The 27,755-nt window shown below is 41.9% G+C and overlaps 1 protein-coding gene across 1 annotated transcript in view; it reads right to left on the minus strand.

The window, feature by feature from the left end:
* Nucleotides 1-27,305, minus strand: part of GREM2 (gremlin 2, DAN family BMP antagonist) — a 687,731-nt gene extending 660,426 nt beyond the window's left edge. Inside the window, exon 1 of the mRNA XM_078649287.1 lies at nt 27,053-27,305. The gene's annotated coding sequence lies outside the window, so the exon portion shown is untranslated. The remainder of the gene's footprint in view (nt 1-27,052) is intronic.
* Nucleotides 27,306-27,755: the final 450 nt, after the last annotated feature.

Consider the following 27,755-nt stretch of genomic DNA (forward strand, 5'->3'; position numbering starts at 1 on the left):
CTCCGGCGTCTGTCAACATTCCAAACAGTCCGTAGCGGCCGCCATCTTGTCCCTCGGTAGGATTGAGAGACAAGAGGAGGCCAAAGCGAAGGGGGAAATGACCATAAGGGGGCATAGTAGATCCTTCCTGACCTCTTAGGTTTGATGTACCATTTTGCCAAGTTTGGTGTAATTCCGTTCAGCCATTCAGGCTGTAGACGTATGTAAATGTCCTATGGAAAATTGCATGGGGAAAACACATTTGAAAGTGTTGAAATTTAGAACCAATTAAAATGTTACTTTGGTTTTGTATTTGTGTGTGATGAAAGTTAATTGGTTATGTATATATGTCAAATGAGAGGAAACCACAGCCATTTTGTGATACTACTGTCTGAGGTACATTTGTGAGGAATTTTTGGTGGTGAATTTCTGGTGTTTGATTTACACAGTACTAACACTTCTGCTACTTTTAAAAAGGTGAGTTGTTAATTTGTAAGGGGAACTATGTTGTACACTTGAAGATAATTTGAAAAATGTTTTCTGTTATTTATTTGCAGTCCTTCTGTTATACTAAATACTTGATGAAGTTAGTTTTATATTATGTATTACTAAAAACGATAAATGAAAGTGATTATTTTTTTCTGCAATTTACAGCAAGCAATTTCAAAATAAAATGGCTCACAATGAAGAGACCGTGGCAATTTCTTTTGAATTGTCCACTACATTGATTGAAATTGAGAGCACCAATAATGAAATATTGTCACAAGGAGGACATGACTTGTATGATTCCATTAGATTGATTGAAATGGACAGCACCAAGAATGAAATATTGTCACAAGGAGATGACTTGAATGATTCCACTACATTGATTGAAATTGAGAGCACCAATAATGAAATATTGTCACAAGGAGGAGATGGCTTGTATGATTCCATTAGATTGATTGAAATGGACAGCACCAATAATGAAATATTGTCACAAGGAGGAGATGACTTGAATGATTCCACTACATTGATTGAAATTGAGAGCACCAATAATGAAATATTGTCACGAGGAGATGACTTGAATGATTCCACTACATTGATTGAAATGGACAGCACCAATAATGAAATATTGTCAGAAGGAGGAGATGACTTGAATGATTTTTTTGATCAATCTCTTGATGGCGAATTTATCGAGTGTTTGGAGACCATAGAGTTACAAGAATCATCATTGCAGACTTTTAATGAGGAGATTCCAGATGAGATGATTGAAGAGGAAATTACTGATGAGGACATGTTACTAGTTGTTTCAAATTTAGAAAATTCTGAAGAATAAATTTATATTTAGAAATCAAAAATTGTTTGAGACATTATTTATTTTTATTTTTAATTTATGAGGTTGTAGCGAAGTGATTGTAGTATAAAATGAGACTTATAGTATAGAGTGCAACATTTTTATGTTACATGGTAAGTTTACTCATATTTACTTCCCTTCTGCCACTATATTATCTCCAATGTGTATTTGACATGTCTTCTTCATCTCCGGCCTCCTTTCTCTCAGTGTGTGTCTCCGATGCATCTTATCGCTGGTATTTTGTGTAATTACAGAAGAGAGTAAAATAAAATAGTTTGGAACGTGAAAAGGGGGCAAAGTAGAGTACTCCTCACCCCCTAGGCCTTTTTAGGCGGTCCCAAAAGGATCAGTTTCTGCTTTCCTGAGAGATTATGGTATGAGTTCCATATACCACAATAACTTGCATTACAACATGCAAGATATCTATCTCCTATTACCAACTTTTGGAGATATTCGCGCTAAGCGCGAATATCTCCAAAAAGTAACACCTGCCCTGAGCAGTTCTTAGCCATGTTATCCAATGGGAGGTGGATAACATGGCTAAGAGTATTAGCTCGGTAATGCATGAATATCGCTGAGTTTTTAGCGATATTCATGCATTGCGGCCGTTTATTATCGCATTTGCGATAAACCTTGATAATAGTAAGGTTTATCTTCGATAATTTCTGACGATGCTTAGTGGTAAAAAATTGGTTGGTAAGCATCGTTAGCGATAAATATCGCTTAACTTTGGTAATATGCCCCAACGTCTGTTAACGTTCGATTCGAAGGAAATGAGGAAGTGTTGAAAAACATTGTCTGCGCCATCTTGCCTTTTTTGAAATGCCACACTTTTGTCGTGCACGGCAGCCATTTTAGATGTCTTGACCAGACCCACTCTCTGCACGCTGTCGATTCGTAGCATGGCTCCTCACCCTCGTAAGCATCTCCCCCAGGCACTGGTCACCACCGCTCTCTGTCTTATGCATGGGCAATAAACCTTCCCCCATCTGCGCTGCTCTTCCCTGAGAATCACACTCTGTGCCCGCCCGACACCTCCCTTTCGCCCTATTCACTACCGCACCCTCTGACACTCCTCTTCCTCTGTGTCCGATTGTCCAGGCCGGTCCTAGGCTATCAGCTAGCCCTGCAGATGTAGTTTATGGCCCCAGCTGTAAAGAATCACCCCTCTTCAAAGGAGTTATAGTAGATCAAGGCCCACACCCGATGTGATCCGTCACAGCACACGCGTTCCTACTATCTGAAAACCATCCTGTATTGTGATTGGGGAGGGGACCGAGCCTGAAGCGGAAGATTCCAGGAATGACTCTTTGTACATCAAAGTTTTTACAATTATGTGTCACATTAAAAATATATAGCACTCCAACAAAGTAGTAGGAATATAAAACTTTAATAACATATAAATATATACAACAAAACAAAAACAGTAAAAACACTTAAACAACGAAGAGACCGTGGCAATTTCTTTTTAATTATCCAATAGATTTATTGAAATTGACAGCACCAATAATGAAATATTCTTGTCAGTAGCGGTCTGTTGTGCGAATAGTTCCAAGGCAGCAGAACGCGCTGAAATCTAGATGGCACGAAAGTGATGTCTAGTAAGTTGCCGCCCAGCAAAAAACGGCGTGGGGCGCCGCGGGGGTGAGTGAGTCCAGTAGGCACCACAGCTATTCTTACCGGCATTGCAGAATTACTGCTGGGGACAATGCCTGTGCTGTAGCAGGGTCACAGCAGAAACAAAAAGGATTCTGTTGAAGATGTTGTTGGTTTTCAATTTGAAAACAGTTCTGGTGTCAACTGCTATGCTAATGTAGTGGTTAATGTTTTGTTTTCTCTAGAAAATGTAAAAGAGGGGGAGGCAGTCCAAAGTTCCGTTAAAAGGGCAAAGGAAAGGATCGGTGGTTTGAACTATCAGTCAAAAAGGGGAGGGGGTGCAATAATTTTTCCTACCGGGTCACACTGTGCTTTCACCGGAAGTGAGGTCTGCAGGATTGTAGTAATTCAAAGTGAGGCTGGCGCCAGCATGGGAGCGCCGACGTCCCGCGGATACAGTTTCGTCACTCCACGGGCGATCATGGCAGTCATTCCCCATCGGGGGTCGGAGACTCCCGCGGCTCCTCTAGAATCTTCAAGGTCGTGGAGGACTACGGTGGTGGAGTCAACCAGTGACCGGGCCATTTCTTTATGTTGGGCCCGCTCTTGCCAGGTCGACCGCCATTTTGAGAGTTCGGCAGCTACCGGCGATCGCGGGGTCACATGAGCGGACGGGCTCCACCCTGCCGGGCGAGACGTTGCAGCATGGCCACAGTGGAAGAACCGTTATCTAGGTCATTCCGAAACTGTGCAGCACTGTAGTTGTTAGGATGCCACCGCCTGGAGCGCTGAGGGTGCAGCTGGGAAGCCTCCACCTGGGGAGGCGGGAGAGGCCTGTTCGCACCGTCTCTCCCTCCCAGTGCACCCCACGGCGTCTCGCTTGAGATTTGTTATGGCCGGACCAGGCGATGAGGACGAGGGGGGGGTCGGAGGCATGTGCAAGACATCCCCCTCCAGTGTTGTCGCAGCCATTATAAAAGAAAGAAGTGTCCCGTCCGTCTTCGGGCCGGGCTTCCGGTGGATGTCGGCCGGACGCCCCTGGCTCTGGCCCCATGAACGGGTTTCTTGGTTTATCGGCTGCAGCCGGATCCCGTCGGCCTCGGCCCCCCGACCGTTGGTGGTCGGACCGGAAGAGCATGTGGCGGGACTACCTGCAACTCTCAAGGGCCACCGCGGCCGGACTGGGAGAGAGAGGGGAGGGTCGAGGAGACATTCCCCCCCCCTGCAACTGTTCAGCGTTGTAAAGGCAATCCCCTGGCCGGGTCCCGCTGGTCTCGGCCTCTCCTCCGGCTACACCCTACGTTAGGATCTCCTGGCCGAGGCGTGGCAGCAGGACCTGCCTTATATGGGCTGCTCCCGGCTGGGCGTAGCCGGAACCCTGCCCCACCTTGGAAGTTTCCAGAGTGGGGGTGGATGTTCTACTGACTTGCATTTTCCCTAGTCTATCGATTTTTTTGGCGTGGCAGGCGGTGGGACAGCGAGGGGTGATTTGGTTTCTCTTACTGTTTTTCTGGTCTCTCACCACTGGCATATTTTAACGTTTTCTTGTTTCTAGGACATTAATAGGTTTTATCATTACATTATGTTATCGTTTCTTTGTTCGTTGTTTAATAAAAGTTCATGTTCATCAGTGGCCTACTGATTTTCGTTTTCCTATTTTTTTCTTTCCAGGTTGTTTCATGGTAAAGTTTCTGTTAACAGGATACAGTGATCACTTCGTTATTATTGCATATGTCCTTTTCACTAGGGGTGCTCTCTGGTCGGGCCAGATGACGTATCTTTAGTAAATGGTCCGGGTGAAAAAGGTGCATCAATCAGTGGGGAGTAGATAGGCATGACAGATTACAACGGGGGAGAACGGTCCGCATTACGTACCCTTTCACTACTTGCAAAGATTTTCCTACGTTTATTTGCAAACAGGGAATACCTCCAAAAAGAACTAATTCCCAAACAGTCAATGTTCGGACAATCAATCAATCAATGAGGAATGAAATAGGTACGACGTGTTAAAGGCTTGCGTTACCTACCCTTCACTATCTGCAAAGGGAGATAGAATATTCCTATTCTTCCTCGTTTGCAGGTAGAGAAGATCGTTAAGAGAATTAACTTCGAACAATTCAATGCTCGATTGAAACAATCAACAAGGGGTACTGTGAACACAAATGAACGCCGCTTATATACATACGCATTGCTATTTTCAACAGGTTGTTCCTAATGTTTCTATTTTAGCGAGGTCAAAAGAGATCCCATTAGTGGCCTACTGATTTTGCTCGATTCCTTTTGTTTTTTTACACGATTTTTCGCTATCTGCAAAGACTAAACAGAGTATTGCGACTCTGTGCTTGTTTGTAAATAGAGAATGAACCAAAGAGAACAATCAATCAAATGGAGAGAGAAGCAGGCACGACGGATTACAAAGGGGGAAAGGGCTGCGTTAACTACCCTTCACTATCTGCAAAGAGAGAGTACTCCTAATAGAAATGAGGGGTGGGGGGCAGCAATCAAAGCAGATCAGTGTGCATAAACACGAAAAAAAAAATTCTTACCACGTACTTGACATTCGACAGCTTATGATATTTGCTATTAAAAAACCATTGAAATTCACTGAAAAAAACATAGGTTATAGACCATATATAGTTAGGAATTAGCATTTACAAAACCTTGAAAATTCACTGAAAAAACCATAGGTTATAGACCATATATAGTTAGGAATTAGCATTTAAAAAACCTTATTTTACTCACACAAAACCATTGAAATTCCATATATAGTTAGTTGCACTAACTATATATTGCGCACCCGCAATCCACTGCTGATGATGTCACATATTACATCATTCATGACATGGTCAGTGACATCACTGATGACATCACTGATGACATCTCAAATGACATCACTGATGACATCACTGATGACAACATCCAGTGACTATGTTTCTGTAAAGTTAAAATATGTCTTACATATTGAAGAATGAGTGGATGTATAAGTGTCTGGACGAAGGATTTAGTAGGTGCATGACTGAATGTATGAGTGAGTGATTAAATGTGTCTCACTGAGTGCATGGGTTAGTGACTAAACTGTCTTAATTTGTGCATCATTATGTCTGTTGTTCTGTAAACTGCTGCATGTGTTGATCAGTAGCTATATGAGTAACTATATGGGTTATTGATTGATTGCCCAAGTATTTGCATGGGAGACTGAGTGTGTGTGTGGCTGGATGGGAGGTGTGTGACTCTGTACAGATCAATGTGTACTTGTATCAATGATTGTATAAGAGAGTAAGTATGTGTTAGTATATGGTTGAAAACGTAAGGTGCTCTATGTTTAACTGTATAGAGTAGAAAATGGAAGTGTGATTGATTCTTTACAGGACTGACTAGGTGTGTGAGTAACTCCATGGATGAGTGGCAGAGTGTGAGTGTCTGTATAGGTGTATGAGTGCATATGATTGTGTTGTAAACATGAGTGATTGTATGTATGAATGATTGTATGGGTGAATGAGTGAATGTGTGTGTAGACGTAGGAATCAGTGAGTACGTATGTAGTAACTAGTATTGGTGTGTCAATGGTTTCAAAAATTATACTCTGTTTTTAACACTGGGTGAAACAGAGGTTATATTAAAATGTGAGGAGATGCATTGTATTGTCACATGAATGATATCATCAGTGATGTGGTCATTGATGTCAAATGAGATGTCATCAGTGATGTCATCAGTGATGTCATTTGAGATGTCATCAGTGATGTCATCAGTGATGTCACTGACCATGTCATGAATGATGTAATATGTGACATCATCAGCAGTGGATTGCGGGTGCGCAATATATAGTTAGTGCAACTAACTATATATGGAATTTCAATGGTTTTGTGTGAGTAAAATAAGGTTTTTTAAATGCTAATTCCTAACTATGTATGGTCTATAACCTATGGTTTTTTCAGTGAATATATATATATATATATGCACAAAATGGGTCCTTCTGAGATCAATCCCTTCGTCAGTTGGCGCATTGCCGGCAGGAGCCCAAGCCGGTACGGAATGTCCAATGTTTGCAAAAATGAAAATGCGGACTCAGAGGGGAATTTCAATCACCAGGGTTTATTCCATGATACCGTTACGCATTTCGACACTCAGCGGTGTCTTGGTCACACAATACTTTCAGTAGTATTGCACGGGCGGGCAACTTTGAATCATGGCACTAGACCGCTTTAACATGTATCTACAATAACAGATACTTACCCCTATGCCCTCACTATATTGAGACATTGGTTCCCAGGTGTGGCGTCAAAACAGTAAGCTTGTGCTTGGTGCACATGAGATACAAGAAAGTCATAATGCATTTGTGTAGAATGATGCCTAGAACATGGTTTTATGACTGATCTTTACCCTCATTACAGTTTTGTGATTGAACATTATTAAGTGTGAAGGAACTGTCTTGTGTTTGAAATTTCGAGTTAGAAATACATACAATGTTTTATGCTATGCTCGTAATGAATTGTGCCTGTTCCAAGATGGCGACCATTAGTGATGCTGATGCAGGCAGGAATGGAGTGCCTCATTTATATTTATTGTTTATTTAAGCACGTCAGTGTATACTGAAAGTATCGTGTGACCAAGACACTGCTGAGTGTCGAAACCCTTAACGGTATCATGGAATAAACCCTGGTAATTGAAATATATATATATATATTCACAGAACAATAACATAGGTTTCAGGGACCTTTTAGTTAGACATTATCATTTATAAAACCTTTGAAATTCACAGAAAAAAACATAGGTTTCACGGACGTTATAGTTAGAAATTAGCATTTAAAATACCTCTGAAATTCATTGATAAAAACATAGGTTTCAGGGACATTAGAGTTAGAAATTTGCATTTAAAAAACCTTAGAAATTCACTGAAAAAAACACTGATTTCAGGGATGTTATAGTTAGTTGGAAATTTCACTCGTACAAAACCAGAGAAATTCAGCCGTTATAGTTAGTTGAGAAAACTATAACTTGTGCCCCCGCAATGCATTGCTGATGACGTCACACATTACATCATTCATGACATGGTCAGTGACATCACTGATGAAATCACTGATGACATCATCTGTTTACTGTGTGTTTCTGTAAGGTTAAATATGTTTTATATATATAAATGCCAAGGTGCATTGAAGAATAAGTGGGTGTATGAATGTCTGAATTGATGATTTAGTAGGTGTGTGACTGACTGTATAAGTAAGTGATTAAATGTGTTTTACTGAATGCATGGGTTAGTGTGAATGTCTGTATAAGTCTGTCAGTTGCTGTGTAAGCAGCTGCAAGGGTTTCTGAGTAGCTACATGAGTGTCTATATGGGTTATTGATTGGTTGCCTGAGTATCTGCATGGGTGCCTTAGTGTCTGTGTGGGTGGGTGGGGGCAGAGTGACTGTGCATAGATGTGTGAGTGGGTGATTCACTTGGTGTATGGGTTCAAGACTGTATGTGTGAAGAGCTGTATGGGTGGGTGAGTGTGTGTATGGGTGTGTTGGTGAGTGAATGGATGTCTCAGTGGTACATGTGCGAGTAACTACATATGTGAAAGGCAGTATATGTGAGTGTTGGAGTATATAAATGACTATGTGAGAGCGAGTGATTATGAGAGTGGCTGTTTGGATGAGTGTGTGCTTATATCAGTGACTATATAAGAGAGTAAGTATATGTTAGTATCTGTTTGAATAAGTGGTGTGGTATGTGTATAACTGTATAGGTGAGTAAATGGGAGTGTGATTGATTCTTTGCATGATGGACTATGTGTGTGAGTAACTCTATGGATGAATGGTGGTGTGTGAGTGTATGGTGGGTGTATGAGAGCATATGATATTACTGTATTGATGAGTGACTGCAAGTATGAGTGGCTGTATGAGTGATGAGTGGATGTGTGTATAGACCTAGGAATCAGTGAATGGGTATGTAGTAACTGGTATTGGTGTGTCTATGGTTTTGAAAACGGTTCTCTTAATTTTAGAGTGGGTGTATCAAAGGTTGTATTATGGTATGAAGAGGTACATCAGAATATAACGTGGATTATGTCATCAGTGATGTCATTTGAGATGTCAACAGTGATGTCACTGACCATGTCATGAATTATGTAATATGTGACGTCATCAGCAATGCAGGGTGCGAGTTATAGCTAGCTCAACTTAATATAACGGCTGAATTTCTCTGGTTTTGTACGAGTGAAATGTCCAACTAACTATAATTTCCCTGAAACCTGTGGTTTTTTTCAGTGAATTTCAAAGGATTTTTAAATGCTAATTTCTAACTATGCCTACAGGGGTAGGACATGTGCACAAAGAGTAAGAAATGCACTGAAAGAAACAAGAAATTTGCATAAAGATGCAACTGAAGTCCAGAAAGACAAAGAAAGGTGCAGACAGAAGCAAGAGATATGCAGAACTAACCAACAGAGGTGCAGAAAGAGGCCTTGTTGCGAAGTCATCCCGTGCCCCACACTTTTTGCTGACTGGTACTGGTGGTAACTGACTCTGACTAACCAGGCCCGGTGCCAGTGCTAAGCTGAAAGACACTTAGAATACAGTAAAAACACCTACATACACTAGGGTACACTATGGGTTGGGGTACTCCTGTGATTGGCATGACCTCCCCTATAAGGCCCTGGTACATAATAGGGCAGGGGAATTAAAACTACCTCTAAGTCCCTAGCATATAATAGGGTATGACAGTTCAGAGGCCAGCAGCCCTTTTCTGCACTTGCATGTGTGCACTGCTGAGACTGAAGTCAGCTCAAAAGTAGCCCTGTGTGTGCAGAAAGAGGCAAGAAAAGTACAGAAAGAAGCAACAGAGGTGCCACAAGAGGCAAGAGCGGTACAGAAAGAAACAGTTGAGGTGCAAAAAGAGGCAACAGAGGTGCCAAAAGATGTAAGAGAGGTGCAGAATCAAGCAAGGGAAGTTCCGAAAGAGGCATGAGAATTGCTGAAAGAAGAAACAGAGGTGTAGAAAGAAGCAAGAAAAGTACAGAAAGAGGCAAGTGAGGTACAGAAAAACACAAGAGCAGTGCAGAAAGAACCAACAGAGGTGCAAAAAGAGGCAAGAGAGGTGCATAAAGAGGTAGAAGAGGTGCAGCAAGAGAGGTACAGAAAGAGGCAGGAGGTGTGCAGAAAGAAGGAAGAGAAGTGCAGAAAGAGGCAAGAGTATTGCTTAAAGAAGCAACAGAGTTGTGGAAAGAAGCAAGAGAAGTGCAGAAAGAGAGGCAAGTGAGGTGCAGAAAGAACACAGGCAGTGCATAAAGAACCAACAGAGCTGCAAAAAGAGGCATGATGGGTGCAGAAAGAGGTAGGAGATGTGCAGAAAGAGGCACAAGAGGTACAGAAAGAGGCAGTAGGGGTACAGAAAGAAGGAAGAGAAGTGCAGAAAGAGGCAGGAGAATTGCTGAAAGAACCCACAGAGGTGCAAAAAGAGGCATAATAAGTGCAGAAAGAGGTAGGAGGGGTGCACAAAAAGGCATGAGAGATACAGAAAGAGACAGGAGGGGTGCAGAAAGAAGGAAGAGAAGTGCAGAAAGAGGCAAGAGAATTGCTGAAAGAACCAACAGAGGTGCAAAAAGGGGCATGATGGGTGCAGAAAGAGGTAGGAGATGTTCAGAACGAGGCACGAGAGGTACAGAAAGAGGCAGTAGGGGTACAGAAAGAAGGAAGAGAAGTGCAGAAAGAGGCAGAAGAATTGCTGAAAGAACCAACACAGGTGCAAAAAGAGGCATGATGGGTGCAGAAAGAGGTAGGAGGGGTGCACAAAAAGGCATGAAAGATACAGAAAGAGACAGGAGGGGTGCAGAAAGAAGGAAGAGAAGTGCAGAAAGAGGCAAGAGAATTGCTGAACGAACAAACAGGTGCAGAAAGACATAAGAGGGGTACAGAAAAAGGCAAGAGAGGTACAAAAAGAAGCAAGAGCAGTGTAGAAAGAACCAATAGAGGTGCAAAAAGAGGCAAAAGAAGTGCAGAAAGAAGAAACAGAGGTGCAGAAGGAGGCACAATGAGTGCAGAAACAGGAAGAGAAGTGCAGACAAAAGCAACAGAGGTGCTGAAAGAGGTACAAAGGGTGCAGAAAGAGGCAAGAGAAGTGCAGAAAGAAGCAACAGAAATACAAAAAGAGGCAAGAGTGGTGCAGAGTGAGGGAAGAGAGGTGTAGAAAGAGGCAAGAGAGTTACACAAAGATGGAAGACGGGTGTAGAAAGAGGCAAGAGAGGTCCAGAAACAGGCAAGAGAAGTGCAGAAAGAGGCAAGAGAATTACTGGAAGAAGCAACAGAGGTGTAGAAAGAAGCAAGAAAAGTGCAGTAAGAGTCAAGTGAGATGCAGAAACAGGCAAGAAAGGTACAGAAAGAGGGAAGACGAGTGCGTAAAGAGACAACAGGGGTGCGGAAAGAAGCAAGACAGGTGCAGAAAGAAGCATGGAAAGTGCGAATCAAGAAACAGGGGTGCGGTGCAGAAGGAGGCATGAGAACTGCAGTCTTTCTGCCCCCGGCGCATTTTTATTATTATTTGTGAGGGGGCCACGTGGCCCCCATCTGAAGCCAATTTGGACCCCAGGGACCCCATCCCCCTGGGCATGGCCAAATGTACATATTTGTAATTTAATAATGGAGGTGGGCCACTTGGTCCCCCTCCTGAGGCCTTTATCTGGCCCGCGGACTCCATCTCTCAAAACATTACCTTTTTTTTATTTGGGCGTGGCCACGTGGCCCCCCTTCCCTAGGTCACTTCTGGCCCCAGGGACCCCATCCCCGTGACCTGGCCCCTTTGATGGGGACCGTGGGGGAGCCCAATGCCACCACGGTCCCTGCCGGCTCTTCTTCTCCCACGGTAGCCGGCATTGCTTTTGGGCAAGGGGAGCTGCTAACATGCAGCTCCTCCTGCCCAAAAGCAATTCTGCTTTGCTTCGTTGAAGCAAGAGCAGGTTTCCTGCTCTCATTTCAATGAAACAAAGCAGTGTTTGCTGTGAAAGTGCGGGAGCTGTGCTCCCGCCCTGTCATGGCAAATGGCAATGTCCTGGGGTGGGCACCCCGGGACATTGCAGGGCCCGGCCCAGGGGGGTGAGGTGCTCCAGGGCCAAGGAAGTGTCCAGGAGGGGGGGCCGCACAGCCCTCCTCCCAACGTATGCAAAGCCCCGGGGAGGTGGTGGTCCCCGGGGGTCCACAACAGACCCCTGCATTTAAATAATTAGTGCCCCAGGGAGGTGGTGGTCCCAGGGGGTTTAGGGGGCCCATGAGCCCCCGCTTATATTCAACAATGCTTTGGGGAGGTGGCAGTCCAACGGGCAGTGTGGGGGGGGCAGGAGCCTCCCTAAGCATTTTTTTATTAACCCTAGGGAGGTGGCACTCCCTGGGGCTGTGGGGGCTACGTACCTCCAGCACATTATTAGCATAGCCCCAAAGAGGTGGCAGTACTCGGGGCATCAGGAGCCCCCACGAGCCCCTGCTATATATTTAATCATTGGCCCAGGACCTGGCCCACCCAGGGGCTTATAGAAAACAAAGCGCGGGAGTCCACACTTCGTTTTTTTTTTCTTTTCTCGGCTGGATTTGTGCACCCACTGCGGATTCGGACAATTTTAAAAAATATTTTTGGGGGCCCTTGGGGTCCTTGTGGGACCCCCTGAGCAGGCCTAGGCGTCAGGTTGTGTCTACCCTGCCCCCTTTTCTTGTTTTTAATATTTATTTTTATTGTTTTCTTGTGACTCGGTTACCGCCTGAACTGCTGAATGGAATTACACCAAATTTAGCAAAAAGGTAGCTCTTGGTCCAGAAAGGAGCTTTCTGGACCAAGAGCTACCTTTTTGCTAAATTTGGTGTAATTCCATTCAGCAGTTCAGGCTGTAGCCGTGTCTAAAGTTTCTATAGAAATTAACATGGGGAAAACGCGTTTTGGGACCTCCTTTTTTCACAGCCCCCACTTGACGAGTCACCCCGAAACTTTCTAGACCGGAGCTGACCTGAGTAAACTATTAGTTTTGAAAATTTTGCGAAGATTTGTCAAACGGTGCCAAAGATATTGGCAAAAGAAAAAACGCTTTTTCAATAGAAACAAGGTCCTAGTATAATTACCTACTGGCGGGCGCCAGTCGGTTTTATATATGTATATATATATATTTATATATATATATATATATATATATATGTATATATATATATATATATATATATATATATGTATATATATATATTTATATATATATATATGTATATATACATACATATATGAAATTCACTGAAAAAACCATAGGTTTCACACCAGTTATAGTTAGGAATTAGCATTTAAAAAACCTATTAAATTCACTAAAAAAACCATAGGTTTGACACCAGTTATAGTTAGCTGGAAATGTTACTGACATAAAACCATTGAAATTCCCACGTTATAGTTAGTTGGACTCACTATAACTTGCGCGCCTGCAATGCACTGCTGATGACGTCACATATTACATCATTCATGACATGGTCAGTGACATCACTCATGACATCACTGATGACACCATCCAGTGAATGTGTGTCTTTCTGAAAAATAAATATGTTTTATATATGTATATGTAAAGGTCGATGGAAGAATAAATGTTTAAATAAGTGTCTAAATGGATGTTTTAAAAAAAAAAAAGATTGGTTACCTGGCTTATTAAGTGTATCTTACTGAATACATATATTAGCGAGTAATGTTTAAATATTTAAATATATGTATCAGTGTTTCACTTTGTGTATAAGTGGCTGCATGGGTTGGTGAGTAGCTACATGTATGTGTATATGGGTTATTAGATGTTTTTTTTAGTATCAGTATGAGTGTCTGTATGGTTTGGTGGTGGTATTACTTAGCATATAGATGCATCAATGACTGACTCACTGTTTGTATGTGTTTTGAAGACAGCATATGTGCAGGACTGTATGGGTGGATGCGTGTGTATATGTGTGTGTTAGAGAGTGAATGACTGTCTCACTTGTGTCTTTATCAGTAACTACAAATGTTTTAATCTAGTATATATGAGTATTGATGTATATAAGTGAGTATATATGAGAGTGAGAGATTGTAAGAGTTCCTGTTTTAATAAGTATGTGTTTCTATAAGTGATTGTTTAAGAGAGTAAGTATGTGTAAGTTTCCTTAGAAGTAAGGTGGTAGTGTGTGTATATCTGTATATGCAAATAAATGGATGTTCAATAGTTTATTTGCATGTGTGAGTATGTGTGTGAGTAATTGTATGGATGAGTATCGGTATGTAACAGGATGTATAGGTGTATCACTACATATGATGAGTGAGTATATGTATGAGTGACAATATAGAACTGTTGGTGAATGAGTGGATGTCTATATAGATGGTGGAATTACTGAATTGGTTTTTGTAACTGGTATGGGTATCTCCATTTTTTTGAAAATGTTAGTTTCTATTTTTGAATATGTGTTTCAAGGGTTACATTACACTGAAAAGAGGTCTGTCACTCTGTCACAAGGATGGTGTCATCAGTGATGTCATCATGAGTGATGTCACTGACCATGTCATGAGTGATGTAATATGTGACGTCATCAGCAGTGCATTGCAGGCACGCAAGTTATAGTGAGTACAACTAACTATAACGTGGGAATTTCAATGGTTTTATGTCAGTAAAATTTCCAGCTAACTATAACTGGTGTCAAACCTATGGTTTTTTCAGTGAATTTAATAGGTTTTTTAAATGCTAATTCCTAACTATAACTGGTGTGAAACCTATGGTTTTTTTCAATGAATTTCATAGGTTTTTTAATAGCTAATTTTTATTTTATAATGAATCCTATATTGTATATTTATGTAATACTATTTTTTATATATATTTTTTTTTTGCCCTGGAGCGCTCCCGGTGCGCATACCGGTGCGCTCACCGGTAAGCGCAGTCTTGCGGCGCGCCCCGGTGCGCGTACTGGTGAGCGTCCCGTTAGCGCTATTGCCGCGAACGAAAACAACATTGTGACCTATCGCGTAGCCGCGATGCCGTGCGTCATAAGACACGTTTTGCGTAGCCGCGAGATGCGTCTTATGACGCACGGTGTAAGCGCACCCGGAAGCACCCGAGCGCATACGATCGCGCAACGTAAGCGCCCCGACGTGCGTACGCTACGCGCCCCGGGGTGCGCCCCCGGGCGCGTAGCGTAAGCGCGTCAGATCATGTGACCTGAAAATAACACTTTTCATTGGTTCAGAACAGTTTTAGTTTCCAAATGATGAAAGCCCGAGTCATGTGATCTGAAAATAACACTTTTCATTGGTTCAGGACAGTTTTGTTTTCCAAATGATGAAAGCCCCCACCTTTTTTCCTCATTCTCACTTTGTACTTTGATTGTGGAAGACCTGTTTACAGATCTATTTGTACCTATTTGTACTGAAAAATGGCTACAGTACCAGCAGCAGCAGGAGCATCTGCACCACCACCACCACCACCACCACCACAAGGACCACCACAACACCACAGTGGTGGAGATGAAGAAGAGGAGGAGGAGGAGGAGGAGAGGCAGCAGTTCCTGCCTGAACATACTACCCCCTATAAGCCAAAGGAGCACATTGTCTGGGAGTTTTTTAAAATCCCAAAGGACCAAAAGAAAGTTAATGCGCCAAAGGCTACTTGTCTGATCTGTGGCACTGTACTGTCCAGGGGGAACCCTGCCAGAAAATACTCTTTTGGCAACAACACCATGATTCGCCACATGCAACGCCGGCTTCCAAACAACTATTCTGCGGCAGAGGTCAGAGAACTGACCAGAAACCTTTCCCAATCTTCACCCAGCACCTCCCATAGTAAACAACCCACTCCATCGGGTCCAGAGACAAGGGAGATGGTCCCAAACACCCAAACCAAGGGGCACATTACGATGGAGGATTTTCCGCATCCTCCGGGCCGGCGGAAGCCACCGCCGACCCGGAGGATGCGGAAAATCATCTGCGGACCCACCAAAGACCCATCGCCACATTAGGATGGCTGGTGGGTCTTGGTTTCTGTTCGCCGCTTTTCCACCGCGGTTGGCTTACAACCGCGGCGGAAAAGGCCTAATATGGTGGCGGTGTCTCTCAGACACTGCCAGACATATTAGGATGGCTGTGCAAACATGCTTTTCCTCGGCGGATTCTCCGCCGAGGAAAAGCATGTGGATCTTCACCTCGGGGGCCCGTAGCGGGCCCCCTGGGTGAAGGGGGGGTGGAGGGTGCACATGGGGGGTACCTATGGTACCCCCTTGCCTTTGCGTGCACGAAGCGGCAGGCACCGCGCGGTGCCTGCCGCTTTGTGCATGCAAATGCACTGCTTTCATTTTTTACATTGCGGCGGGTGCTGCTTCAAGCAGCACCCGCCGCAATGTAAAAAATACAGGATGTGACCGCCAGGGTGGCGGTCACATCCTAATTGCCGTGGAGGGACCGCCGCTGCCCATGCGGACGGTCCCTCTTACGCAGGGGTGGCGGACGGACGTCCGCCATCATAATAGGGCCCCAAGTTTGGTGGATACAAAATCGTTTGTATATTTTGTGGAAAAACAATTACCTATGGTGAGCAAAGTATTAACCTCATCAACCATGCTGGTGACAACCACAAGTGCCCAATAAAACCTTAATTTTTTCCTGTTTTTTTTTTGCTCCAGTTGAGCCGTTTACAATTCCCTGTTTTTTGTTTGATCCCCATAAAAATTACAAAAAAAATATAAAAATTTTCATAAAAGCCAAAAAAAGTAAAAAATGTTCAAAAAAACAATAAAAAAAATATAAAACAACAAAAAGAATAAAAAAACAGTTCTTTTTAGAACTACCTCCAATTTATAAAAAAATGCTACATTTTTTAAAAACTCTGTCATTCTTTTTTCTCCAGGGTACGCGTACCGGTACGCTCCCCGGTGCGCATACCGGGCGCTCCCCACGTGTAAATCAAAATTTTATTTTTATTTTTTTTCCCCGCGGGGCCCTTCTATGTCCCCCACATCAAACCTAGGGGGTCAGGGGGGTCTACCCTGCCCCCTTTTGCTCATTTCCCCCTTTGTTTTTGCCACCTCTTGTGTCTCGATCCTACCGAGACACAAGATGGCGGCCGCTCCGGACTGTTTGGAATGTTGACAGACACCGAGAGCCAATCAGCTTTCCGCTCGAGAACTCGCGTAGCGCGCTGGTACGCGCCCCGGTGCGCGTACCGGGGCGCGCTTAGAGATATATATATTTTTTGAACCTAAATTACTCAAAATCCACAGGAGCACATATCTTGAGACATAGCAAAGGCACATCGGGCTACCAGTCCCTACAATTTTGCCAAGTTTGGTGGAAATCCATTCAGCCGTTCGGGCTAAAAGTAAGTCCAACCGCCCTGTGGAAATTAACATGGAGAAAACACGTTTTGGGACCCCCCTTTTATCTCGGCCCCCGCTTGACGAATCCCCCCAAACTTTCAGGGAAAGAGCAGAGCGGAGCGGGCCATCTTCTTTGAGAAATTTTCGAAAATTCGTCCACCGGCGCCAAAGTTATTCCTAATAGAATGTTGCGGATTTCCTATGGAAACTAGGTCCTAACTATAACTACCTACTGGCGACCGCCAGTAGGTAATATATATATATATATATATATATGTATATATATATATATATATATATATATATATATATATATATATATATACATATATATATATATATATATATATATATATCTTTGTCGTACTTCACCGATCCTCCATCTAACAACACATGGCGACGACAACCACGTTACTTATTTCCAAAATGTGTTACACTTCCGGGACTCCAAGAAGATAACAAGCGACACACCAGAGGATAGCACAATTATATTTTATTGTGCCCTCAAATCAAGAAAAATGAAAGTGCTTTCCAAAAGGCCACCATTTGATGATACGATAGGACTTCCTGATGGTCTAGTAGGATGCTTATGCACCTTTGGCAAAAGATAAAAACATGGCAATCTTGGATTTTCTGTCTTCAAAAATAGATATTCCTCTTTGTCTAGCATTCCTTCCACTCGCCAATTCATAAGCAAGTCATAGTGAAGGACTGGGGAAACAATCCAAACGCTCTGTTCTGATTTGTTACCTTTGCCTCAAATTGTAAAGCGCTCTAATATCCTTCGGGATCAAGTTCGTTCTATAGAAAACTTTATAAATAAATAAATAAAATAAATGATATTTTTTTATATAGTCTCTGTAAATCAACAATCCGATTTCCTCGTAAAGGTAACATCATCTAATTGTCTTAGGGCTTCCTGATTACAATGTTCAACATCCATTATCACCACGTTTCCACCCTTATCTGAAGGTTTTATAATAATCGTTCAATCAGATGATAAATTGATAAGGGCGGTCCTCTGTGACTTTGTTAGGTTGTCTTGCCAAGGTCTGGATGGAAGTTGCTTCAATTTGTTCGATTCACGAATATGGCCATAGAAAGGACGGTTTACGCTAAAGTCTATCGCAAGACCGAATGATAGGTGAAAATTTTGTATGTGCATTATTTGTTCTTCAAGCCACTGCATAATTCCCCATATTTATGGATATAGATTAGTTTGTCTTCGATGAAATGAGAACAACTTAATGTTTATTTAAAACTTTATTGAACTTCATTAAGTGCAATGTAACTTATGATGTGGAATGGCAAGCATGTTTTCTGTTTCAATGCACCTCAACCTCTATTTTTAAGGAGAGTTGGGCACAGGTCACTAAACTTGAAAAAGGCATTGCCGAACGGCGTTGTTGTGGGGGGCACAATAAAGTATAATTGTGCTATCCTCTGGTGTGTCGCTTGTTATCTTCCTGGAGTCCCGGAAGCGTAACGCATTTTGGAAATATATATATATATATATATATATATATATATATATATATATATATATATATATATATATATATATATATAAAAATATATATATATATATATATATATGTATTTATATATATATATATATATATTGCACGCTGCGGCTCAGTTGCTGGCACTTGACGGCGCTATCTGATGGTGTGGGATGTGGAGACGGCGGAGCCCAGCCGTTTGTTTTATTGACCGTGATCAAGGTCGGCACACAGACTAAAACACGTTGGGCTATTGAGTTTGTTCCAAAAAATGCTGTTGCCTACAAAATAAATGGAATTGGATTGCAAATGTTACCCGTGAGTACGTGTGGATCTTTTCTGGAAAGAAAACTTTGGCTATCTATATATATCATGGCAGGTCCGTAGTAGCCTTAAAAGACATTGGAATGTGCTCAAGACGGAGCCTTCTTTGGTGGACGTCTTGGGAGACAATCCTAATATGACATTTCGGAAGGCAGATTCACTCAGGGATAAGCTCAGCAAAAATGAAGTGACCATCAACATACCTAGAAATAGTGATATTCAAGGCTTTTTTACCTGCATGAAATGCAAGGCCTGCAAGTTTAGTAACAATGTCAAAAAAGTCTTCTACCCAGTAGAAGAAAAGGATAAGATCATTGGCAAACATTTAACTTGTTTATCTGAATATTGCGTTTATGTCTTGGTTTGCCCATGCTCAAAATAATATGTTGGAAGTACGATGTTCCCGGCACAAAAAACGTGTTTTAGAATACATGCGGGCCATCCAAAACAATGATCAGTCCTCGCCAGTTGCTCGTCATTTCGAGGAGCTTCATAAAAGCAATCGTAATCTTTTGAAGTTCTTCGTGATTGATAAACTTCCATCTATGAAGAGAGGTGGGGACAAGATTCGTAAGCTACGGCAACTAGAGAACCGTTACATTTTAGATCTAGATACGCCGATTCCCACAGGTTTGAACTCTGAAGAAATGATTTGGCACTTGGGGGAGTAACATCTTTGTATGATCGCTGTACATCCTTATTCCCTTATATTTGTGTTTTCTAAGTGTATTACGTGTGTTTTATACTATGACCCTTTGAGTACTCCTACGTGCTATACTGTTGTTTTAACTTTAATTTTAACTTCAATTTGGTTTTTAGAAAATGAGCACATTCACAACTTATTGCATTTTGTATTTTTCCGAGTAACCTGTTGGTCTTTAGATGGTGTTTAACGTGGAGGTCTGTAATTAGAGTCTGACTGACTCTTTTCTTTTTTGTCTAAGCACTGTGGAGAAGCCGCTTTTCCTGTGACCCACACCTTCTGGGGGACATTAAGATGTTGAAATGTTTCGGGGTTCTATAAATTATCCCCACTAGGGAATATGATTTTTGACCTTAGGGTTGCACTTACAGTTTCCCATTGATCAGAATATCCGCAATGGTACCCACAGAGGTTTAACATGTACATTATTAACAACAGCATTACGTTTGCTTTGTGTATGGCATGTGCAAGCACATCTTGTAATGTAAGACATTTAAGTTTGAGGAGGACGTTATTCTGATTAATTATATACATCACAAGGTGTAAATTGCAGTAATATGGATTAAGTAGTGCGAGATAACGCTGTGTTTAAACTCATGTGTAAGATTTTGCCTCCTTTCACACTGGTTGTTCACTGTAGAGCACTTGCTGGACATGTTTATTAGCTAGTCCACAGATTTTAATGCTATTGTACACCATTATAAGACGGCCGCTATGGAACGGGGCTCAGTCCTCTGTTTATGTTTAGTTTTTCACTTTGGTAATCACATGAGAGTTGTGTTCAAGAAAACTTTATTTATTGTTTTGCTATTCATTGTGTAAATCAACCGTGATCAAGGCGAGTCAATCGCTGAAACGCGTTGGGGCTACGGCTCTATTGCCTGATTTTCATGCTGAAATGAACTGAATAAATAATCCTTGGACTACAGCCGGGTTGAGGAGATATTTTGTTCGGATTGGAGTGCATTGGCGTAACAAATGTTGCGCTGTGTGAAACTGGATACATTGTAACAGGGAAACTTCCGACCCTGTGGTGCACCGCTGTCACGGTGTCCCGGTGCTTTGTTGGAAGACGTGAAAAGGATTTTATATATATATATATATATATATATATATATATATATATATATATATATATATATATATATATATATATATATATATATATTAACTTGTATATACTAGGGTTTATTACATGTTAGGCTTTTTTAAATGTAAAAAACCCTTGTAGGATTTAAACCTATATAATTTCAGGCCTCCCTTATCCATTAGTTGTTTCCGGAACAAGTCTCATAGGATAACTGGGATGAACAGTCCCTATGTTGACTAACTTTCTTTTTGTTTTAAGTTTGTAAGGTTGAGGGTCAACCGAAGAACTATCACTATTTTGTACTACAGCACTAGTCACTTTTCAGCAGTATGTTTACAAATGCGGTGGTTGTTCCCCGGCCCATTTTTCAGCAGGAGGGGCAGATATAATCAATAATACTGTCATGTTCCCAAGGTTGGGCAAAACGACAAGGTTATAGGTATTTTTAAGATCATTTGCAAGTGAAAAAGCGTCCTTTTGCACTTATTAAATGCGATAGTTGCATTAATTTTAAGGATTATGCTTTTATAGAATTGTCCATCATTGCAAATATGTCTTTATTTATTTATTTATATATATTTATTTAGGGATAAATTCATGTAATTATATGTTTGTGCACTGATATCCAATACAATATTTTGTCAAAGTCACATTTGAAGATCTGGGAGCCATTTTTAATAAAAGGAGTGGGTTTTCGGTGTCACCATTTTAATATATGTTGACATACAATTGGACACCCATTCCGTGGTTTTATGATCGATCATTGCGTGATTGCTTAGTAATGTTGGAGGGGGTGGAGAAACATGATAAATATGCAATTTGGCAGCCAGTGTGTTTTTCCATGGGGGACCATAACCGTATTTAAACAGGAATTATTCAGTATTTAAACTGAAAAACCAATGAATGTACAGAGAATTTAATTTGTCTAATTGGTGTAAGTACTACTGTTGAGAAACAGACGGAGAGTCTGTCTTCTATTTTTCTCATGCACTGTCACTTTAAAAATCAAAGGAAACACCAGTACGTCATGTGATCAAGGCCTCTAGGAGCTGAAACGCGTCATGGCGGAATGCACTAAATAAAATATTGCACGGAAAGAAAATTGGTTTCCGTTTCTGGCTCTATGGATATGGAGTGGTGAAGATTTGGTTCTTTGGAGATATATATATATATATATATATATATATATATATATATATATATATATATATATATATATGTGCACTCATATATAGATATGTCTCTCTCTGGACAGTGCACTCATTTATGGAACCCCCTGTTTATTTGAGGATGATGTTTGCGTTGCATTAAGTAGACTAAAATGGGAAGACAGTGCATTCCTAGTGCAGTGCTGTGAGAGTATTTATCAGTTAAAAAATTAGGGCATGGAATGCACTTTTCCGGGTCCAACTGTAATTTCTAGCCATAACACGTTTTCAACCAACAACCGGTCTTTGTTAGTTTTATTTGGACACTAAAAAACATTCACACTTCTTAGATAGCTTAAAAGAGGAAATATGCGGATGATAGGGGTTGTGAAAGTCCCAACCATCAGTCAACCTCTTCTCACCACCAGAAGAGGATTTATTCACCCCAAAAAACAGTGAGAACACACATTCAGAGAAAAAAGGTGGTTTGCTGCGCCCAATCCTCCATTGTTGAGATGCTATACGACCAGTTACAAATGGGTATCGCTGGATCCGGTTGAACCCGACCAGGTGGTTTTGGGGCTCTGTTAAACTGATCTGGAGAAAATTCCAGCGAGATCAAGTTACATTCTGGGACTGGTTCTTGGTGCATAGCAATGCTTATCAAGTAGCGTTGGTATTCTTACCTAATTTTCAGAAGATTCCTTTGTTTTTCACAGACTTAGTTCAATGTTTAAAAATGGACACTGCTAGTAGAGCAAGTAGAAACTAAGTATAATTAGTCCATGTTAATTTTCCCCAGGTTAATGTTTCGGTGTGTTTGTTTAGCACTTGGATACACATATGTTAGGAGGTTCATAAAACCTGCAAACATCTCTTTGTGGTTCTACTGCAGCAAAATAATGTAAGTGGTGGATGTGACATCACCTTGAACGCCAAATTTAATTACAGGACGTGGCAAAACATGAAATCTAACACTGGGGAGGGCCACCAGACATTTTTTTAAACAATCTTCAATGAAAACTCAAGCGAGTGTTAGCCTGCAAATAAACAGGTGAGATAGCAGGCTACTATAAGTGGCATAATGAAAAGGCATCCTTACTGTGAAACCAACTGAAAACACAGGTCTCTCAAACCAATCCTCAGAGGCTGCAAGAACCAAAACATGGGGAAGCAACAGTTGCACCTAGCTAACCCTCAATGAAACCATGCACGCTGTACGTACAACAACATTTAAATGGAACAACAACTGAGACCCTCATTATGAGTGACCTCTAAATATGGATTTGGGTGGAACCTATCTGGAAGAGGTGTGGCGCAGCGGCCAGGGTGTCTGACTCCGGAACCCGAGGGCTCATGATTTGATCCTCAGTGCCAGCGGCAGATCACCCCATCACTGTGTGACTCTGGGCAATAGCTTGCTTAATCTCCCAGACGGCCCCCAGCGTCTTGACACCTTCGGGTAATTGTTTGTGCTTTACAAATACTGGACATTTACATTTATCTGTCAGGACAGGTGTTAAGACACCTTCAGGTCGATTTTGCGATATATAAATCTCGCCCCCAAAAATATTTCTGTATATGTAATGGGTAATTATTAATACCCCTCCTATCAGTGTTATCAGTTATGGAATTACTACACCAAAGTTACGGACGATGACGTAACTTCACCACTCCCACTCTAGGTTACAGGATTACTTAAGGTCACTTCAGTACCTACTCTCCTTTTATAGAGGGTCTTAAGAGAAAAGTTCCGACCTTTAGGTGGAACGGTGTTCAATTTGCAGCTGTCATATTACAAGCAATGCAAAGTCTGAGTGGTCTTACCAGAGACACATATTCACTATACTAATAGGAGTAACTTAACATAAACTTTGTGTAGTTGTGAACCTAGGTGCATTCATCTCTAGACTCTTCAAAAAGTCGTAAGAGGTGAGGTGGGATGGTTGGAGGTCAGGGGATATTGTGGTTTATTGTCCCCAAAGGCACTTTTCTGTGTTCTGATTTTATTTCAAAGCTTGGATTTAACACCTTGTGCTCATGTTCTTTGAGATTAGTGATGATCAACAGATAATGCAAAATATTCTCATTTAGATTAATTGTATCCAAATATATCCCATGCAAAAATCCTATAAAAGAGGTATTTATCTCTCCTTTGTAGACTAACACTGTTAATCTACATTTATCCTCCCTATGTTGGACATCTATTACTTTTCGTTTTTAATGTCAATATTTTTATATTGTTTACAAATGTGTTAAGGGGTTAAAGGTTTTGTTCCACCTTATTTATCAGATTTACTCCACCATTATCAACATACCTGGCACCACGCTTCAGCCAACCAAGCCCTCCAGATATGTCCCTAGTCGCCTTGCGCTCCTTTCAACTTTAGGTCTTTTACCTTGTTTGATAAAAAATTCTAGAATGGCCTGCCGGATTCTGTGAGACATTACTCTTCTCGAACTATGTTTAAATCAAGTTTAAAGGATAATTTCTTCAACTTGGCTTTCTCTGAATGATTGTCCTCTTATGAATTTGACACCTTGCTAATGTCTTGGAACATTCTTGGCAACCTTGATGGATTTGTGTACTGCGCTTTTATTTGTTACAAGCGTTTTGGATAAAGGCTTTATGCAAATTCGAATAGATATATAATTTAAAAAAAACTTTTCTAGACTACAGACATCCATCAGCAAGGTGAGTGATGTCAATATATAGAAAGGTTTTTCATAGATTAGGCCTTGCGCTTTTCCCAGATTGCAAAAAACACAAGCCAAAACTGCCTCAAACAAGTCTAAAAACATGTAGAGCCAGGAATAATTAAAATGTATGAACTCTATCATTCCCTGGTGTGTTCAGTAGCATCTCAGGTGACCTGCATCTTGCCCATGCGAAAACATTTAAAGTGACAAATTATTATGAAAGCAGAGGCATGGCTAAAGACATGGAAGAACAAGGACCCAATGTGGCTACTCCAACACTCCCTTACAAAGCAAGGGCAACTCTGGAGGGGTAGCACATCAATACTGCTAGTGCTACATCCAGATGACTCTACAGAAGAAACATGCAGCCTAGATTTTCCATCAACCTATCTGTTAATTGTTAGTTCTACCATGGAGGGGATGCCAGTTCGCCAATTACACATAAATTATGATGGCTGATGGTGCAGTACATGGGACTTTGAACATTAGACTATATATACAAGACGAAAATACAATGGAAATTCATCAATTGAAGGAAAATAGTGACAGAGGCTACTAATTTCACCTAACGCCAAAAAACAGTTGTAAAAAGCAAAAGCAATCAACTAGAATTTTCCTAACAGCAGTTCGATTTTGATCAAAGAGTGGGATCCGGTAGAAACTGGTGAACTGGAATTTGCACAAGGGTCAACGTCCTCCCTTTGTATACTTTGGCAATACAGTACTATAAATCTGTTTGATGTAATTTATTCGACCTATTCAGTCTCCTAGAATCAGACTCCTATAACTGTGGACCCATAACGCTTCCAGGAATATCCTGAGAGACTTCTTTCAGTTGTTATGACTATTTCTTGGTTCTGTTGAGTCCGTTTCGAAGCGAATACTTCGCTACTTAAACTCACTAAACCTGGCTAACGTTATCTGCGTCACACCCCGTTACCGATGTGTATAAATCCTGTTCCAGTCTGGGATTCTGTAAGGCAAAGCGCAATATTTTCCAGAACGTTCTGGAAAGCATCCACGTCCAGTGAAATTGTGCATTCCCATCACTGCATTATACCAGTTTATACATAAACAATGCGGGAGACTTAGGGAGATGGCATTTATGTAAGAGCGGCTAAATTATCTATCGTTTATGGGGAGACCCGAATTCCAATCCCAGCATTCGCCCATGCTTGAGCCGTGTGTGATCTTCGGCAAAACACTTCACCCAAAGAGGTTTAGGTAACAAAAAGTAGAGGCGTCAGACCGTCTACATCACAAAAATGTGGTCAGAGATATCGCTTGAACGATATGTTACAGCTAAACTAGATTTTTATTTAGCGCCAATAGATTACAAACTGTTTTCCAGCTCCTGTTCGTTAAACAGAAAATCACGATGGTTTTGGACCTGACCCTACGCAGGATTTCATAATCACACCAGCCATTATTTACCAAAGCAGAGGGGGTGCAAAGGTGCTTGCTCCGGGCAGGCACGCGCAGTGAGATGTCAGCAACGGAAAAAAAATATAAAAGAAAACAAACATACAAGTGATCAAGGTGACAGAGGCCAACTCTCTCGGACTCCCCTTCCAGAACATTGTATGCATACCATGGTAAAGTTAATGAACACTGCCTTAGCGCGCACCTCTGTGCTGGCAAGCTTAGCTTCATGACATTAAAACGATTCTCAAAACTGCAGTGCAATAACAGTCCATGGCGATGTGTTTAATGGCTTAAGATTCGAGGGTCTGAGTGGGATATACATATGTACAAGTTGCTGCTAAAAGTTAGTATAAACTTTTACAGATTTTTTTTCAGTTTTGCTACCAGCCAGCATGGCACTGGTGCTGCACAGCGCGACACATTAGCTATCCAGAAATATAAAGCAAATGGAGACATGTAGTAACATTAAACGGCTGAGTAAACAATGTTTAAAGTGAAGTGGAACGATATATCATATATCTTATTGACTTTAGTTCCTTGACTAAACACTTAGGCTCCTGGTGCCAACACAACCCGTAGTATTACAACTGTCAATTCTAGTTTGAAACAATATGCAACCCATATGTTTCTTTTATATGCCCAGCAAATACACTACAGCGGTTAGTAGTGCGAGCTAAAGCGCTATATATAATAAAACCAGTTACAAAAAATAACTGGACAAGTTCCTCGAAACAAGATTCACTGTACAGCTGTGTCCGAAAATACACCATTAAAGAAACGTTCGATTAATCAAAATTCTCCTGCTTCATTATATTACTTTCGAAGCATAGCAATTCAATTAATTGTCCTGGCGCTTAAATAGCAAATGACAGCTAAGCGCTAAGACAGTAGGCGCCATTCTCCTTATAGGTCCAAAAGATACCTAAATGGTGCACAAACCTGCAATTAGTTTCGAGTCCGCTCTGATGCTGCTGTGTCTCCCTGGTCCCTTTGCCCTGTCAGCGGTCTTGCGGCTTGTATTCCAATTAAGCGGTGAATGCGGTGCTGCGTGCGTCTTCTTCAGCCTGGCTGCTGCTGCGCGTGCCCCATAAGGTGAGCTAGTGACAGCTGGTTGTCTCGGCTCTGCCGTCAGTGCCCGGGCCTCTCTCCTTGGCTGGGCTGTGGAAGGGGCAGTACAAACTCCTCTCTGCCTCCTCGCAGCCTCTGCACCGATGGTATTACTACAGGCTGGGCTCGCTATTGGCTCTGATTACTAAAGCGATCACACCGAGCCCCCTCCTCCCTCCCGCCCGTCCCCTGCCTTCCTTACTTATTGCTCATTTCACATCTAGCCCGCAGTCAGCCACACGCACTCCTGCCTCTTCAACAGTTTTCTCTATTCTTGCTCCCAGTCTTTGAATTTACAACTCTGTGGCTGGTGGGAGCACGTTCCAGCAGACTTCCAAGCCCTCTTGATTATGCAAGGAGCGTGCTCCCGTTACAAGCCCCAAGGAGCCGCGCGCCCCGCCGGCTCGCTGATGTCTGCAGCGGGATGGGTTTATGAGCCCTGCTTTGCGCAACGCGCCGCGCGCTCACACGCTGCATCAATGGTAGTAAAAGAAGCGAAAGTATGCAGATATGAGTTCGCAGACAGGCAGGATAA

This window comes from Lissotriton helveticus, chromosome 6 (genome assembly GCF_964261635.1).
Source record: "Lissotriton helveticus chromosome 6, aLisHel1.1, whole genome shotgun sequence".
NCBI classification, from domain to species: domain Eukaryota; kingdom Metazoa; phylum Chordata; class Amphibia; order Caudata; family Salamandridae; genus Lissotriton; species Lissotriton helveticus.